Below are 19,399 nucleotides of genomic sequence, written 5' to 3'. Positions count from 1 at the left end.
TGCGGATCTGGAGCGGATCTTGAGCTGGCTGGCCGAGTGGCTGGCAGGCTGGCAGGCTGGGAACACCCCGGGATCGATTCCCGTATAATTTAGAGCCATGTTGCCGCATGATCTAATATGGATTGGCGACGAGATGATGATGATGATGATGATGATGATGGGGCTCCGCGGGGTGTTTGCGGTATCGCGTTGCCACTGATGCAATGCAATCGGAGTGATCGCGACGCTCACGAGCGCGCCAGTGGAATAAATTTATCCTCGGCCCTCGGCCTGTACGGTGTACGTGCGCAGGAAGTGGGCAATCGATTGGGATAGCGACAGTCAGCTCAACGAGTCAGCACAGCTGAGGGCTGAGAGCTAAGGGCTGAGAGCTGTGAGAGCATCCAGCGCCAACCGCAACCGGGGTGGCATCCTCTTGTACCGTCGCGTCGATCGCGATCGCGTTTCTGCCATTTTTTTGTACTTCTCACGGACGGGGGGAAGGTGCAGGAATGCACTGGCCATCGCGCCACATGCGTCAAAACATATTTCCAACCGTCACCACTCTTCGTGTCGCCAGACACACGCCAGAAACATGGGGGTTGTAAAGTAGTTACACAAGGGGATGAGGGATGAAGGATCGATCGCGTTGTTGATCGCTTCACCGGTTTACAAGCCGCGAGTACCATTTTACGACATCCGAAGTCCCTGGTCGTCGTCATCGTAACACTTTAAAACTGTCCAAACTGAATTCTCCCAGGATCCTGATAATCGTTTGCAACAGCGCATCGATCGCTGCGGATGGAATTCATTCGAAATGCTTATTACAACATCGTTATGCTTCTCGAGTGCTTTTTGCAGTCTCTTTCTCTCTCTCTCTCTAATCGAACAGATCCACGCCAAGTGCTTTGGCATCCTAATGCTAATTCATGTTTAATCACACTTTGTACCACGATCCCTTGGTATGCGATGCTCAAACAGCACGAAACCTTGCTGTATGTGGCTTGCTAAGCAGCAACCATTAATAGGAAAAGGTCTTCTTTGCGAGACGGATCCACGGTATAATGCATAATGCAACGCCGTTGGGATCACCGTTAACGATATGCGCAGTGCGTAATTAGTGCGCTTACCATCGCATCGCATCCACTTCCTTGATGTATCTATCCAGCCAGCGTTGAACACTTGGCCACTGGTGTGTGAGCGTCACAAAACCGTGTCAAATACGTCATCGATGACGCTAATAAATGGCGAGCAATAAAACGGGCGGAAAGCCAGGAGGAAAAACAACAGTAAACCAGGCAAGTGGTCCAGCAAGACCATCACCACCACCACCAGCACCACCAATGAGCAAATACACAGACCACAACAACAGCTGTGTCCAGGTGGCCGCGAAATCGCGAGATCTAAGGGGATGGATGGAGTGTCTACCCAATTAGCACGCGGCACAAAAGGAAGCCTAATTAGGAAGCCAGCCACTCCACCACCTCAGCTTTCCTCACCACCGCACAGGGTGTGAACGTATGATCGTGACGGATTCGCATCGCGATCGCGGTTGTTCCGGATTGAATCAGCTCCCGCCCGGCTGGCCGCTTCTTCCCAGCCGGGACGCTCCTGTCTCTGTCTGAGTAGCTGAGCTGCTCGGTGAAATGGAAGCCGGCCGGTGTTCGATATTTCGCATATTTCACGGTGGATTACAAGCACTACATGGCACACGTTTAATCATAACTGGACCACGTTTCGCTTTCACGGCGCGCGTCCGGACATCGGGCATGGAACCGGCATGGAACAGCGGCCACGCAGCAAGCAGGCCACGGCAGACACGGTTTAGAAAGTGCAAAATCGTTCCCAAAACAGGCGGCGACTGCGGCGGCGCATTCCTTCCTCCGGATAGCCGGAGACGCGACCGACGCAAGCTGGTCAATTTCGTGGCCGCGCGCTCGCCGGGCACGTAACTCTATATCGTTGAAGGTTGGCGCTGCACCAGCACTAGACACACACCGAGGGAAAAAACCCCTCGCCGGCCGACGGAAACAAGTGTCACACCGAAAATGGCGCCGAGCTCGGTGACAGCTATCGCGAGTGTGCGATCTTTGGCATCATTTGTTTTGGAGCGATTTGTGGTTTATCTCCTTGTGTGCGTGGCGCCGCAGCAGCAGCAGCAGCGAAATGCTAGCCTGATAAAGTGATACAAAACGATACCGGGACTCCGGGACCCGAGGTGCCATCGACTTCTTTCACTCCGCAGTCATTCCGAGTTCCAAGGTGTCCTCGAAATCCGCGACAAAGATGGATGCTGACACGCACCGGCAGCAGATTGCAGATATAGATTGGTCCAGAGGACCGGTGTGCTCAACCGGATCACTTCCGTCGTCTGCGTCGTCTGCGTCGAGACAAATTAATCCGTTTAAAGCCGTGCAGGGGAGGGGGAGGAATAAATTTACTTCAAACCATCATTCCATTCCGACTCGTGTCTCCAATTTCTTCTGTACGTAGTGTCCACCACTCAACCATGTCGCCGCTTCATAATGGCGGCCAGTTATGAGATGCCGGGCCAGTGAAACTGCAACTCGCCTCTCGCGGGAGTGCACAATGGCCACAATGAAAAGCAAAATTGGTCCACAAATGAGGCTTCGACCGGCGGTAACGAGCCCCTCGCTAGCTCGATCTCGTTAACAATAACACTCCATTGAGCCCCCGTTTTGTCGTCATTTTCCGCTCAAATGGCGTCCAGTGGTGGTGGTGGTGATCACTTTCGGTGGCCGGTCGGGAAGTCGGTGGCAGAAAGTAAGATCCGAGCTCATTATCGATAAGCGAGCCAGTTGGCCAGTTTACTACCACTACTACTACGACGACGACGACGGCGAAATGGGGCCAAATGGAGCCAAAACCCAAATTTCCACCTCATTTCCCGCTGTTAATGCACTACCTCTCCACATCCCCCGGAGGTCTGGCCACCAGCTGGCCAGCAACGGAGCAAATTGTACGAAAATTTACGATTTTAGTACGTCGACCGACAAGCCACACAGCCCGGATGGCCATTGTTGCCTCGAATGCTACTGCTGCTGCTGCTGCGTCTGTTGTTCGTTGTTGCTGTTGTTGTTGCTGCTGCATGGGAACAAGGTGAAGCGAAAGGTAAAGAGTAATAATACCTGTCTGGCCATGGGGTCATGGGCGATAATGGTATGATAAGCGGGTAAGCGCAGGGGTCGATTCCGTTTTGCAGTGGAGAAAGTACACCGCCACCACCAGAGACACCATTGTTGTGGTGGTGGTTGTTGTTGTGGAGTTGCCCCGTGGTGCCGTGGTTCGCGGATTAAGAAATCGACGGTATTTTTGGCCACCGCAGCATCCGTCTTTTGCTCCCTTTTTGAGGTTAAGTAAGTGTACTAATGATGGCTTGGCATTGTCGCCGCTTGCCCGCCACTTGTACTAAAACAATATGGCGTCCTTCTTCTGTCAAATGCCGTACTAAAAACTAATTCCACTTGGCTAAAAACCCGAAGCGGCAGAAGCATCGTTAGTGGGTCATTAATTAGAGATTCGCGCGCGCACACTTTTTGTGCCTTTTCTGCGTCCTTCTCCCTTTTCCCCCTTTTCCATTCCCCCTTTTCCGTCTGATATATGGAGCATGAAGAGTCCGAAGAACTGCTACTCGAAGCCGAAGCCGCACCTGCCGCTCTAGAGACCGGTGCGTCATCCTCGGAGACCGCCCTCCTGGGGGAGGTCTTTATGTGATGCGCCTAATTTGTTTCCCCCCCCCCCCCTCGCTCTCGTCCCTCTCTGCCGCAACGGGAATGAAAAAGAAGCACAAAACGGTTCCACACCACGCACGGTGTCTTGTTGGCAGCAGTAGCAGCAGCAACAGCAGGAGCAGAAGCAAAAGTGGACTGGAAGCGATTTTGGCGACGATAGCGAGGTTTCACTTTCCATAAGTCACCAGTTTTAGCTTCCAGCCTGGCTTCGGAATCCCGGTGCGGAGGCTGCTGGCTGGCTGGCTGGCGAATGTCGTGCGATTTCACTTCGGAGCCACAAATTCGAGAACAAGTTGCGCGTAACCTGTTTTTTGGGGTGTTTCGCGAAAACAACGGCAAATCTGCATCACAAAACTCCCCAGAAAAAAACCCCTTGCGCTCGACTGCCTACCAATTGGCCAAAACCGCCGACTGTCACCAACGATTTCGCGCGTCACCCACCGGAACCGGAGTGATATGCCGTACGCGCGATTTCATGATTCGTTTCTCAGGCGCTCCGATGGTGAGGTAACGATCACCGGTGGTTGCGCTCGATTCAGCGCCAGCGGGGAGTCTAACGGGACAAACGCTCCTTCACCACCACCTGCTGCTGCTGCTGCTGCTGCTTCCAACCGGCAGATCTGAACGTTCCTTCTTCAGCTCAGTAAGATTCTCGAGCTCAAGATCGCGCGCATCAATGGCTTCATTTCACCCAGTTCTTTCCTCGGATCAACTGGACCAAACCGAAGGCGATCCGCGATTAAAGCGTGACATCTTCTCGCATTTTGAGGCCTGATTGTGTGGCGTGCCTGCGTGTCAGCGTGTGTGTGTGTGTCCTCGTCTGCCGGGGCCCAAAGAATTCGGTGCGAATTTGCTCACGGTTTTCACGGGGTGTCGCGTTGATTGGACGCTGCGCTTTGATTTCGCTGCGTGCCGCGTGCGCACCCTCCCCGCCCGCCGTCCGCCTAATTTGATCCAATCGATTCCAACCCCCCCCCTCTTCGGCCGACCTTGCCGCTGCGGGACGCTGCGGCTGCGGTTGATTGGATTGCCGCGGAACTGCCGAAAGATTAATTGAACCGTGACCGGCAGCCGGCGAGAACCGAGCGAGTGGCGGAGGAGGAATGTACGCGTTCTGTGCGTTCTGCACGCCCCCTTCCTGCGCCAGGATTTAGAAGAAGCAGCATGGAAGCAGGGCGCACGCGATCTGTATAGAACAGGAGGAACCGCGAAGGAACCGATCGGTTGAGAAAAATATTATTGGAGCAGAACGAGAACGAGATCGAGGAGCAATCTGCCAAAAATGGTCCGGGGCTTGAGTTTTTTTTTTAAATGCGAAACCATCGACCCCGTGTACGGAACGGAGAGTCCCGGAAAGGACCAGGGTTTGTGTTTCGCAAAAGTACAGCACTGACAATCGAAACCAAAGCATTGAAACAGAGCTCCAGGATCACATTTTTCTGATGCTGTTGATGCTGCTGATGCCGGTTGTGTTGCTGGATGACTGCTTGGTTCCGAGGTTCGGGATGCGACACGATAAATTGCGATCCAACTGGAAACCAGTTTTAATTTAATCGACCAAAGACCCTCGCAGCACCGGCAACGGAGAACTGACCAACAAGTTTCCTCGCCAACTCGCCAAGTCGTCAAGTCGTCAAGTGATCGCAAGCTGCTGGCCAGTTGCGCCGGGATGCTCTGGTGTCTCCAGCGTGCCGTCCCGCCAGAGGTCATTTAACTGCTAAATATTATCGTCACATTTCGCAACCACCACACGAGGGGCGATGACGGCGAGGTCTAGTGTTTCATCAGAATGCCGAGCGATGCACAAGCGAACCCCAAGTTCTGTTCTCTTTCCCTTCCGTTATCTCGAGGGTGCTCGGCCTGCTGGAGCAGGTTCTCGCCCCCGAAACGATTGGAAGATGTGTCGCGAGGACGTGTCGCGAGGTTTGGTCATCGTCTCCGCAGCCTTTTTGGGGTGCTAAGAGGGGGGGGGGGGGGGGGGGTGGGAGGGCGCTTTATGTCACTTTTATTCTCGGCTCCTCGTTCGTTCGTTCGCGGTGACTTCACCCAGGAGGCCAGGGCCAAGGTCATTCGCACGTTCGGACACACACAGCGGAACGCTAATTAATATTTACGAGTGAGGACCTCGCGGCGAAGAGGACCTCGCGGCGAAGGGAATTAGCAAGGGATGGGACAGAGGAGGAACAGAAGGAGTGAGGAGCAGTGCAGAAGGGTGGCTACGGTGTGCGATGATGATGAGGGGCTTCCTACTTGAACCATCGCTTTGAGGTCACTGTCGTCGTCGTCGTCGCTGTTGACGTTGGACGCAGTTTTCTCGATTAACGGCCAGCGACATTGCGTGTCACGTTGACGACAGAGCGAGAGAGAGAGAGAGAGGAAGAGACGCATAAGGGTGTGAGAGAGGGAAAGGAAAGACAAACACAAAATGACATCCCGGCAACGTCATTAGCTTCGTTGCGCGAGGAAACGCAAGGCTACTATGTTTCAGACCCTCTCGAGAGAGAGACGCTATCAGTCATCGTGACTCCATCATCGCCAGCAAAATCACACACACACGAGATCGCGCGTTAATGATGCGATTAATTTGCGCGAATCATCTGGGATGGCCCCGGATGGCACACAACATACTGCAACATACATACATAAACATACTGTCGCACTCGTTTCGGGCTTCGCATCGTGACCACCATCGCAGTAATCGAAGGAACGAAACGTGCGCGCGCGCTCGCTTCAGACGATTTTTGGGACTCTAGGGATAAGACACACGTACCCGCACACACACACACACACTGGGAAGATTCCAAACCGTTCTTCCTTTGTTTCTTTGCCGGGTTTTCGTGGCGATTTATTTTTTTCTTTTTCGAACAGACAATCGAAGCATAGAATGGCACTCGGCACCGATCGCCATTGTTTCCTGTGGGCGAATTCGAAGAAAACAAAAGGGGGGGGGGGGAGAGGGTTTCCTTCGCTTCCTTGCCTGCCGGGACGACGACACGACGACGGGAAGGCATAAAATATTTGGAAAAATGTTTGTTCGACCTTTTTTTCGGTTGGGTGGAGCGGGGTGGCTGTCCGCCCATGTCCTGGCCTGTCCGGTGGCCCATTCCTCGCGCAGCGAACATAGAATGGGCATGGAAAGAGCAGCGGGAGGTAGCGAGTGCCGTATGTGATATGATGATCCCCACCTCACTGCCGATCTTCCTCTCCCTTTTAACCCTCGCGATCACGCCACAGTAAGTTCAATGGCCCCATCGATCGGTCCACCCTTCCCCGGGTGGTGGTGGTGGTGGTGGTGACCTTGGGTGATTGGGCGATTTCGTCGATGCGGGCCCTCCTCCCTCGGCCCCTCGACCTTCCGGCTGATACCACGAAGCTGTAGCTCACATTCCTGGGGTGTGCTCACGGATCGTTTGATGCCGATCATCATGATGAAAGCTTCCCCCCAGAAAAAAAAAAAACTTCACCAAACAGTCAACGCGCAATCCACGAAACAATGGCCAATGGTCCGGTACGGGCATGATCCGAGCATTTGGGGTGTAAGTGAGCTAACGGCACACTCCTGCCGGCGTCTCTTACGCCAAACCAGAGGCTTCTTGAGATAGCCAGATACCCAGAGTCCGGGCAATCGATCGCGATCGATCGATCGATCGCTCGATCGTTTCATCGATTCCATACCATCCGGATCGGTCACCGACCAAAAGCAAGAGAAAGAGAGAGAGATCGGAGTAAAAAATTTTAAGGAAAAAAAACGCAAGCCACTTGATCCCCTCGACTAGTGGTTCTGATTTTTTTTTCTTCACTCCTCCCTCCTTCCCCAACCCCTCTTCAGGGTGTTGTTCAATTTTCGTGTGTTTCTATCTCCGATTTGGGCGTGTGCATGGCCTGCGCACTCACTCTTCTTCGCGAACACTCTTCCACTCCACTCCACGTAACCCGATATCGTGCCCGAGCGATGCCTAAACCGCTGACGATCACGCCTGCCATGTGCTGACGCCACCCCAAAAGGGGGTGGGGGAGAGATTACAAATTGAAAAAAAAAACTTTCTTCCCTCACGAACCAACCGGACGGATGGATGGTGGCCGCTAAAAACCTGAAGGCAGCAAAACGCAAAACAAACATCAACACGCCAACGGATCACGACGGATCCAATCTTCGTGCTGCTACTATAGTTGGTTCGCTACTTTCGCCCATGATCGCTGATCGCGCAAAAAAATCCGCAATCCGTGTGATGCTCGGACACATTGCAACTTCTTATTAACGCTCATTTAATGTCGAGCAGCAGCAGCAGCAGCAGCAGCGATGGCCACTGTCCGATCACTAATCTATCGTTGTATGGCAAGATGAAGGACAAGGAGAAAGGGGACGATGAAGAGAAGTATCACATACCAGGCTTGGAGTAGCGTTCGATCGATGACGGCGGCCGGAATCGCGGGCTAATAATGTTGCAATCGATCGCGTCCACGCTGCACCTCCGTTGGCCCCCGGATGTTGTGTCACCGATTCCAGCGACGACGAAGACGATGGCGATGATGGTGACGACGTGTGGAGTTTACTCCTCACGCACTGACACACTTGATGACACTGGAACACGCGATCTCGGCGCTGACGTTATCGCAACACAATTCTCACTCGAGCACTCGAGGTTTTTGGTCGTCGTAGTCTGGGCTCGCCGGAAAGCCTTGCACTCAATCACCACATCCACCACACCGGACACTCCAGGATGAGAGGATGAGGAGGATCATACACACACACACGCACGCACGCACGCACAGAGGAAGTCTCACTCGCTCAATGCACAAGACACATCCGCCTTAAGCTGGTCGCTACAATATGCTGCTGCTACTACTGACGATGAAGATGCTGCGACTATGGTCCGTGGTCCGTGGTCGCCTCGAAAGTCTCGATTCTTTTCGGGGGAATCAACGCAGCGATCTGCACCGTTTGATCGACGGAAGTGAAGTGATCGCTCGGCTCGCGCGCACCGTCGGTAATATAGGTTTCGGTTGCGCGAAACGCGCGCGGCGCGCGCTCGCACGGCCGCAGCCACCGTGCCCTGGACCGTGGCGCTTCGACGTCTTGCCGAGCGATCTTTTCCCTCTTGCTCGCACGGTCTTCCCTTTCGCTGCTGCTGCTGCTGCTGCAGCAACCTTTGGCGCAGTCCCGTCAGTCGGTGCGCTGCTCAAGATCGACGGCAATCGAGACGGGGAGCAGCGGACCAGCGGACCAGTGGACCAACGTTCTTGGGACTTGCGGGGCTCGTCGTTCTCTCTGGCTTTCGTTCGCTTTTCACTCCACTCCATTTAAGTTAACTGCTCTTTGTCTTTCCCTCTGTTCACTCCTTCGCGTTCGAGCATCTCTAAGGAGAGGAGAGCATTCATCTTCCGTCCCGTTCGTGATCGCCGATCGGTTCGTGGTACAGGTGTGTGATGATGACGATCGCTGCAACGATCACGACGGTGACAACAGCTGATAACCCGAGGGGGGGAGGGGCTGGGAGGTGTATCAGCGCCCCCTCCCCTTTTTTCATCACGCAATGATGAAGCTGTCAATGCGCGGAGGTAAAGATGCTCTCCATTGGAACCTCTTGTTCGATTCTGCGCCACAGTTTCAACATTGCACCAAGCGGGCGCGCGCGCGCCCGTGTGTGTTTCTGTGTGTGCTATTGTGTGATGGATGGATGGGTAAAGTTGGCAAATATTGGTTTGTTTTGGCAAAGTAAACACCCCCTCCCGGTAGAGAGTGGTGCGAGAGACTTGAACGATACGTGAAGCGGGGCGTCCTTCGACTTTGTTACCGCAGATCATGATCATGCCGAGCGGGCGGGCGAGTGGGCGAGCGAGCGAGCGACTTGAATATTTATAAACAATCGAGTGCAGCCCCGTGAAGTAAACCTTCCCGTTCGCTTAAGTGGTTACGTGTGTATGTGTGTGTATGTGTGTTCGAGTTAGCATTAATGAGAAGATCGTCACGTTGGACTGCTGGTGGTGTTCGGGATCTCTTTCCCTCTTTTTTGTCATAAATTTAACGCTAAAATAGATCATCGGCAATTAGTTTTGTGGACTCCAGGACGGGGCGGCAGAAACATGATGCTCCGTAATTATGTGCCGTTTAATTGGAAATGTGCAAATTGGTGCAATTCGCCCGTTGTTGTTTTTTCTGCAAACATTATTATTGCGTCATTAACACTACTTTCTTCCGTTATTATACAATGTTTCGCGTAATTTGATGTATCAGAAAAGGTGCGCCGTATGCGCTGTATGCGCTCTATTTCCGGCGGCTATCTCCTAATAAGGTAATTTTTATTTAATGTCGAATGCCATCAAACTGGTGTCTTCTATAATTGGGTTATTTATTTGCTTTTAAATCGCGTAGAAGACAGAACAACGCGATTTGGATTCCCTGCCGTGCATTAATGGAGTCATTTATAATAATTAACTATAATGGATTGCGTTTAGAGACACTGTATCAGTCTCAGCAACAGCTCAATGAATTCAAAGCCTTGCTAATGTAATGTACTTGCAATGTTAATTTATATTATTGTTATCCAACAAACGAACGATGCTTCTTGGACCCCCGTTGCAATATCAATTTTTACTTAATTAATCAAAATACCCGCCCCATTGGGCGTCCAAATCCTAGCATTCCTTAGCCCGAAATCCCTATGCTCCTCGGATTGTGATGGACGATGAGATCCGTCGCATTCCCAGTGCTCGTGGAATGTCTCCGGAACACCCAAGGGCTGCCCAAAAACAAATCCTCAGCTCAGCGTAAGTTATGTGCGAGCAAGTGGTCGTCCATCGCCGGTCTGCTTTTGAGTGAGTTTTTCCCAGCCATTGCCCTCGATCAGACCGCAAGCTTGAGCCGGTTCTCATCCTAGTTCTAAACCTCTCTATGGTTTCCATTTTTGCATTTTTCCTCCATTTTCTATGTGCAAAATATTCGCAATCGCAACTCGTAACTCGTAACTCGTAACAGTGGCCGGCAAACGGTAGTAAAAACAGAGACCCCTTTCGGCACCTTTTAACGAGCCCCTCCTTCCTCTTCCGTTCCTGCTGCTAGCTGCGATTTGGGGGCTGATGATCGAGGTCCCCAGCTGCTGTTTGATGTTTCGTGGGGGGGGGGGGGGGAGGAACTACTTCCGAACGACAGTTGACCTGCTTGCATTCCGCACACCGACCGGAACACACATTAAAGCTGATACATAAAAACACACACCACACTGCACTTGTCTTCTTCCTCTCGGTCACCAAGAAAACCGAAAGAGAAGAAAGAAGGAAAGGAAGAATGGAAAAAGATGTCTCAGCGATAGTTTCGGTTTCATTGGGACCACCGCCGGACCAAAGTTCACACAGACACACAAGACGCGAGAGTGGGAGGGGGGGGGGGGGGGGTGGATCGCACAATGACAAATCTAAATTTCAATGAAGCGCGGCCAATGATGGTGACCGAAGGTAGGCTACCGGACAGGCGGGGCGGACATGCTTTCTCCCATCTCTTCGCTCTCAATTAAAAGCTTGCGCTCATCGCGATCGTACCAAGCCCAGACCCAAATTTCGGTCCTACGAAGGGGGGGTGGAAAAGATCCATGATGCGAAGTGCGCAAACCTCGGCAACTCGGGCGGCCAGCGACAGTTGACTGGCGAGCTGGCGAGCAAATTAGGCGAAAAGCCAGAAAAGACCGACCGCTGGCCACGCTGGCGTCGTTACCGGGGCGCCGGCGAAGAAAACACCGCTACTAACTTCCGAGTGCCCTCACCCACTACCACCCTTTCCCTGTCACACACACACGTACACACACACTCGCAGGGTTAGGACAGGGGAATTGTGAAAGCATTCCAAAACGGAAATAATGCATTTTTTCCGGAATTCATTATCGTTCCGCGTACCTTAATGGAGGAAAAGAAGGGTGCTGGTGGTGGTGGTGGTCGGCCGCTAGGACAGCGAAGTGCGATCTTCTTTCGTCAGCCAGCCAGCCATCCAGCCAGCGAACGAACGAACGAGCGATTCGGTTAACTGTCTGGTTTGGTTTCGGGCTGGTTAACGGATCAAATTTGCGCATTTCGCATTCGCTGCTTCATGCCCGTGGGACGTCACTTAAACGGAAGGAAGCTTCCCCCCGCGTACCTCTTTCCTCCCTTCTGGAGCGCCAGTTCCCCATCGCCGGGCGCTGATGAGGTTTGAGATGAAAAAAAAAAACCACAAAACCGCAAAAGCCGCGGCACTTTGTAACTCTCGGTGCTCGGTACGGATCGATCGGTTGGTCGCTCAGTCGGTCGGTGAGCAAAGCGAGAAAGGCGCCACAGACAAAGCGAACCGGCGTCAATTCACAGATTTTCACCCTGCACCCCCACGGGGGAGGGTGGCCATTGAAAGGAAATTCACGAACGCGCCAGGCACGGTAAACAAAAACTAATCACCCCTTAGAAGGGTGGTGTGGGGGAGGGGGCCCGGGACCTGGCGCAAATTGCGCAAATCACCCGCACCTACATGCGTCATGGAACTCGCACACACACATGCATGAAACCAAGAAGAGTGGTGCGTTCGTTTTTCTTGGAAAAATCCCGGCGCAACAAACGACCCCGGGAGTATTGTGCAGATACTCCGGGGTCGTCTGGTGCCAAACAACGTAAAGGTGCATGGTGCACCATAGCTACTTCCATAGTAAAGAAACTTTCATTGGCTGTCATTTGGTGAGTTGCGATACTTTACTTCAGATGCCCAACCACGACAGCAACTTTGTTTTGCAATCATCAAACAGATACTAATAATATGACAACGCACCAACACAATAGCCTATATGAAGGCTCATTTTTGAACTTTTTTTTTTATCAAGAAATTAATCATGCAACATTATTTTCTACCTAAATTTTAGATTAAACTACAGCTTTTCAAGAATATTCGGTTGTATTTTGTAGAAGATTTGTTAAAATCTACGTTCCTGGTATCCAATCCAAATAGGCGAGGCTGCGAAAATACATTTTTTAAATATTATTTTATTAGATTCATCCAGGAACCCCGGTCGAGTTGTTGTTGAATTTTTTTAAAATTTTTTGTAGCCTCCTGTGATTGAAAACGTTATGTTTTTTCGGATTTGTGTCAAAAACTAGTTTTACATAATTTTGTTTTGGTATAGCAAATGCTGTACAGATTAAGTGTTTCGCAATTTCAAATCGATCTGTTCAATCGTTTTTACCATGCTACAAAGGGAACTGACTTTTAAAACGTAAGTTTGGGGAAAAAAAACGCTTCAAACTAGCATGATTCATTGAACTATGTATGAATGGTGGTTTTTCAAAAATCAATAACTTTGTTAAATTACATTTTATTGATTTAAAATATTCACACAATACTCTTAAAAGGATAAGCATTCCTGAAAATAGTAAATGCTAATTGATTGCTGCTCTGCAACCAAACCAAATGGCGGTCGTGCAGCAGAGCCCGGCAAAGTGCAGAAATGCTCCCGCGGGGGCACTTGTACGGCACTTTCTTTGTAATTAAAGCCCCCGGCAAACAATAGCCCCGGATCTTTTAAGACAGGTTTGCTCGCTCCCCGTTCGCTCACTCTGGAAGCTGTTGGTGACCGACTCAGCGGGCGCTTGCATCTATCTATTTTGCCCACGGCCGGCCAGTGTTACGCTATGTTGATAAGTGATTTATTACGCCGGCATCCAAGCAAACCGAACCGGCAACACCAGGCAACCGGCATTCGCGCATCTAATTATGCTAAAGCTAACAATCACTCACTGGTCCATTCCCGTCCATCCGTCTACCTGTCCGTACGTCCATCCGTCCGTCCGTCCGTACGATCGGACTTGGTCCGATGAGCAAGCTGGCAGCTAGCAGGCGATGGCCATCACCAGCTGATGGTGGTTCCCATCCCATCTCATCTCGCGCGCACACACTCGCAGTTCCGCATTCCCGCAGAAGGTTCCACGAAAAGTGCAACGAGTGCAACCTCCGGTAATTGGGCGCGGGCGTGTAGATTGCGTCCAGATTGGGGCCCCGGGTTTTTGTCGGTCTTCGTTCTTCCGGAGCATTACGAACTCTGCTCCGTCTTCTTCTACTCCTTCTCCTCATTGGCCTTGCCTTGGTTTTATGCAAACAACCCAATTTTCATGGCAGGAACTGAGAACGGGCGCGCGAGCGCGCGAGCGTGTGCACGTCATTACCGCTTGAGATTCGAACTCGACACTCGACGCACTGACACCCCCTTCCCCCTCCCAAAAGCCTCCCTTCCCTGCCCACGCACACAGGAATTACTTGGGGGTTTTAATTGTGAGCTCCACTTTTTAATGACCTTCTGACAACAATCATCGTCAGGAGGGCGGCTCATAAAGATTCTTTAAAAGTTTCGTTCTCGCGAACAGCCAGCCAGCAAGCCAGCCGCAAGCTCATGTTGCATTGGCACCCCTCCCCATAGCGCCATGTGGGAATGGCTTTCGTTTTGGCTTTCTACACAACCGCCTTCCCGCTGGTGTAGGTTGCAGCAAGAATTTGAGATATTTTTAAACTGATTTCTGATCATTTGCAACGACGAGCACGACGACGACGCAGACGCCCGGGTGAGCTGAGCATAACGGGTTCGGTGGCGCATTCGTGAACCACTTTTATATTGTGCCTATGAGTGCCGGTGCCGGTGCCGGTGCTGCCGGAGCGCCCATTGATGGGCAACTGTTTGCAGCTCATTAGCAAAGAGCGGCGAAAGGCGACGAGCTGAGGGCGTCTGCGTCTGTGATGGATGATGGTTCCCATTGTTTGTTTGAAGGGTAGTGGAGACCGGGACGGGGAAGGAAAGAAAATAAAAAGAGCATTTCGTCTAACGATCATCGATGACTGTTCTTGGTCTCTCGGCCTAATTGCTCGCGAGATGATTTCTTCCTCCTTCTCATCCTCCTCCTCCGTCTCTGACGCTCCTCCATTCGTTCGTCCGCTCGCGAGTATTGATTTATGTCTCTCGTTTTATTGGACGGACTAACTGGTTTTTGGCGGGCTGGCTGGCTGGCGGGTGATTGCATGCTGCATGTTGTCCAACAAAGTCGCCCAGTTTGTTTACAATGTTACAACACCGGTATCCAAGGGTGCCTGGAGGAGGTGGAGAAGAAGAAGAAGGAGGAAGCTAACCGCGGGTTGCATTTCCTCCTCCACGGCTTTTCCCGAGCCCAACAAACGTCACAAGCGTCACAACATCCATTAATACTTATGCTCTGGTGGTCTCATCATAAATCAGAAATGGCGCCCAAGAGGGGTGGGGATGAACAACCCCAGGGGGACGCCCCCTGGAAGCCATAAAAGCCCAAGACAAACACACCGTCGAGCGCGACCGTAATGACTACATCAAAGACTCCAAAGAAGTCCAAAAATCCCCCGGGAGTCTCTCCCGTGATTTGTGGGTTGATCCCGCGCTAATGCCCGCGACAGACATCCTCCCCGTTAAATCGACCTCGTCCGGGTCGGGGGCCGGGTCCGGGAAAATGGATCCACGGGGCACCGGACAACCACAAACAATTGGACCACGGAACGGGGTGCACAACGGGGTGATAGTTTAGTGCCCAACCGGGAGAGGATCACTCTGATCTGATCTCCGGACACTCAGTAGTGGGTCAGTATGCTAATGCGCTTGCTAAAGACGAGAGAGAGAGTATGTTTACGCCCCCGCCTGTCACAGGCAATACGGAGACAATACTGAGACAAATTAATTGAAGCTCCAGTCCAGAAGTCCAAGCAGGTCAGGTCATGCAGAGCGACGATGATCCGCGCCGGGACGTCGCAAAACCGGGGCACATCATTTCGGATGACTTTCGGGTGTTCCTACCTGTCACCTACCCACCTGCCCGTGAGACCGACACACCGCAGTGTACTTTGTGTCTGGAATGTCTGGAGGAGATGGAGGAGGAATAACTAAATGACGGATGTCGGTTTTTGGGAATTTTGTTTCGGGTTTGGGCGCGATGCCATCCCCAGAGTATACTGTCTCTCGTCGTCGTCGATGATGATGATGATGATGATGATGATGAGGAGAAGGCGAGCGTAGAACGCGCGCCAGTCCGGGATCCGTACCGTACGCTCCCGGACTCGATAATGAGTTCTCGGTGGTCGAAACCAACTTCTCTCGAAGCAGTTTGCCAAAACGATGCGTCCCTTTGGACGGTCTGCGTTTTGTGTTCTGTTTTACACCGGCCCCGGCTCGGTGTGGTTTGTGCGAAGTAGAAAAGAAACAAGAAGCAAGTACTGTTAGCTTTTTGGTGATTTCGGATCCGATCCGTGCGTCCACGGAGAGCAGGTAAGCGCCCTAACCTCATTTGAATATTCAATATGTGGCGTCATTGATCGCCATCGTCCTGCCAGTACTCCGTGGTATTGTGTGTTTCGTGGCACGTCGAAGATGCAATGACACAGATTGTACGCACACACACACTTACGCTGAGATCCAGAGAACAGAAAACATGGCCACCACGAGGACGCTTCGGAGACATTACCGGATTCTCGTCCGTTCCGCGGCTAATGGTATGCATACACGCAGTGGCCCTCATTAATGGGGGACCATCCCGGGGACTCGGAATGTGCCAGAATGTGTTTGTCATAAACACGTCCGCGAAATAGAGGTTCCCTCCTGGGAACCGGGGAAGTTACTTACGCAATCTGGCTGCGTGCAGCACGGCAGGCCAATGGCCCCCTCCCCTCGGGACCTGGCCGGACAAATGTTTGGTTCGAAATCCCCGGCCTGGCCTGGCGTGGCCAAACGAAGAAGCGAAGAAACGCAAAGACACAGCCAGGCGCACAACAGGTTGATTATGCCCTCCATTAATCATGCTCGAGTTCTCTGCCCTACCAAATGGTGCGGTCGTCTCGCTTACCCACACGCACACACACACGCACACGCGCGCACACGCCGACGATGATCGGGGATCATCATACCACGCGGCGGTAAGGGGTCATGGTCAAGCCCAAAAGATAACTCCTCGTCGGCCATCTTCTCACTCACGCACACACGCACACACACACACACACTCACTAACCATTTTGCAGTTGCCAATTAGGACGCTAATTAATGCAAATCGAACTAGTGAGCGCAAGCGGACAGTTGCTGGATAAGATAAACGGCTTGTCTGCTTGCTTGATGGCCCGTTGGGTGCCTGATTGTGACGCAGGGGAGGGTAATGGAAGTGAGGATTGAATTGCTTAATTCCGTCTGCGTTCGCGTCCCGCGCCGAAGAGATATGTCAACACGACGGAACAAGGAACCTTTTAGTCGCACCAAAGTGGCCACGGACTCGGCCGGGGAGGAGGAGGAGGAGGAGGAGGAGCAGTAGTACACCGTCTTCGTCTGCTTCTCCGCTCCGGTGATTGATGAGCTTTAATGCGATCTTTGCGTTCCGATCTGCATCCGCCGTTTGGTCGCGTTGAAGTGCTGCATCAGCAGCAGTAGCAGAAACGGTGCAGGAATGGCGGAAGCCACAGTAAGCCCGGCCCGGCCCGGCCCAGCCCAGATGCCCAGAGTGATGCCAGGGAATGAGGTCACATTCCAGCCAACCGGCACAACCATCACACCACATCTGCGGTTTGCTAAAACCCCCCCTTCCCCCCTCGCCGGCTGCTAAATTCGGCCACGGTCTTCGGTGCAGATTTCGCATCATCCGGTGGCCAATGGCGCGCGCGCAAGAAAAAAAAAAAGACGTGCGCCAATTCGTCCACAACAGAGAGAGAGATGTCTACCGTCGTTCCGCCGAAAACAGATAAAATGGTCGCCATGGTGACAAGACATGGTGAGCGACGGTGACGAGCAATAACACAAAACCACAGAGATCGAAGCGGAATCCGAGATGGATCCGAGATTTGAGATCCACTCTTCGGTCCTCTTCTTGTTGTGGCGAACATGTGTCGATGGCGTCAGTGTACGATAAGCGGTGACGCCGGTCGGCGGCGGTGTCATTCGATGCGCCTCCCGGTGTTGCGCGGTTGCTGCGGGTGACGCACGGTTGCAAATCAATGGTGGTTGCCCATAATTCAGCATAAACAGTTAACCGCAAAAGGGGATCGTCGTCGTTGTCGTCGTCTTCGTACACTGCGTGCTATCGCTCGCATCCGTCTGTCTGTTCGTGTGTGGCTGTGTGTGTGGCTGTGTGCGAATGGCAGATTAAACCAAGATTCTGGCACACGGGACAAGGGACTGGCGCGAGGAGAGCTAAACGTACTGATTACCGTACTGGCACATTGGATTGTGACTCAGAGGGGTGAGAGGGAAGCGCCACCGCCCCTCCCTCCTCCTTTCTTTCGATCTTCTCTTCCCTTCCGCCGCACGACTCAATACACCGCGGTGGTGACGCCCAATCACTCATTCAGTGCCGTGCTGACACGGAACACCAACACACCAGCAAACACACATACACACACACACACACCGACAGCAGTCGGATGTGCAAAAAAAAAAGCCGTATTTCCCACGCAAACGCAAACGCAAACCGCAGAATGGCGGATTTAATTATATTCTTGTCCTCTGGCCTCGTTCTCCTCCTTCTCCGTGGTCCCGGAATCCCCGCGAGTCGTCCGGGATCGTCTCACAAACCGACTGACAGAAGATTTGAGAATGGCCAACGAATGCGGTGGCGGCGGCCGGCAACGAGTGCTGAGGGTGCGCTATCGCTTCTACCAACAACCGAATGCGACGCAAACGGTACGCCCGGTTTCCTTCACCCACCACACACAAACGAGGACGAGGAACCACCGGCACCGGCCGGGAACCGAAAGGCCGTTCCCCAGCAGCAGCAGCAGCAACAGCAGCAACAGCAACAGACAGAGGTTCCCGTTACTCACGTCGTCGTCGTCGTCGTCGTCGACGGCACCGAGCCCGAAAAGGGGGGAAAGGAAGAGGAGCAGTAGTGCGGTACGGTAGGTGGTTGGTGGCCCCAAAAAAAATTCGCAAACCAACCGGGCCGACAACCGGGCAGCACCGACCGGAGACCGACTGCCCTGAAGGCATTAACACCCGCGATCATCCGGGCGATTGCAGCGCCGTTGCATCGATTAGCACGTCCGAGCACCCGTTCCGAGGGGGTGTTTCACTTTCATCACCACCGCACCTCACACCCCCAACAGGCCCTGTCAACGGTCAAGAACTTGCTGGAGGTGGAGCTGAGAATCGTTCCTTTCGTTCGTTCTGTGGGCGTTTGGTTCCGTTCTTCATCCGTTCCGTTCTTGTGGCATCAGAGATTATGCCATACACACACACACATACACAATTGGCTCCCAAAAAGGGCGTACTCGTTGCACGGCCGGTCAGCTGGTAATTGCAGGTGGCAAGTGGCCGTCCCCGTTCTGGCAAGCGGGCAATCCCCGCTTCACGCCACAGTGCGCACCGCCATCACACGCCACAAAGAGCCACAAGCAGGCGCATGGCGTGCGTTGATTAGCCGAGCGGATTATCGCGAGGCGGCCGTGCCGTACACCGCGCCCCACATTTGTACACTACGTCCCTCCGCACCCCTTTCCCTCTCTGTTCACTTCCATGTGAACTTCTGCAGCAATCTGAGGCAAAAAAGGGGATATGATGCTGCTGCTGCTGCTGTGGATGGTTAAGACCTTGAAGGCCTCTATTTTCGCGATCCGAAACCCGTGCGGCCGATCGTTTGCGAACCGATACGTCCGATCCGCTGTATCTGTCGGCACTGTT

The 19,399-nt window shown here is 52.7% G+C and overlaps 1 protein-coding gene across 1 annotated transcript in view; it reads right to left on the bottom strand.

Moving 5' to 3' along the window:
* LOC125948806 (uncharacterized) overlaps positions 1-8,219 on the bottom strand; it is a 28,923-nt gene extending 20,704 nt beyond the window's left edge. The window contains exon 1 of the mRNA XM_049675243.1: positions 8,119-8,219. The gene's annotated coding sequence lies outside the window, so the exon portion shown is untranslated. The remainder of the gene's footprint in view (positions 1-8,118) is intronic.
* Positions 8,220-19,399: the final 11,180 nt, after the last annotated feature.

This window comes from Anopheles darlingi, chromosome 2, assembly GCF_943734745.1.
Source record: "Anopheles darlingi chromosome 2, idAnoDarlMG_H_01, whole genome shotgun sequence".
NCBI classification, from domain to species: Eukaryota; Metazoa; Arthropoda; class Insecta; order Diptera; family Culicidae; genus Anopheles; species Anopheles darlingi.
The sequence above is the reverse complement of the archived record's forward strand: the minus strand, read 5'-3'. Positions and strand labels throughout refer to the sequence as shown.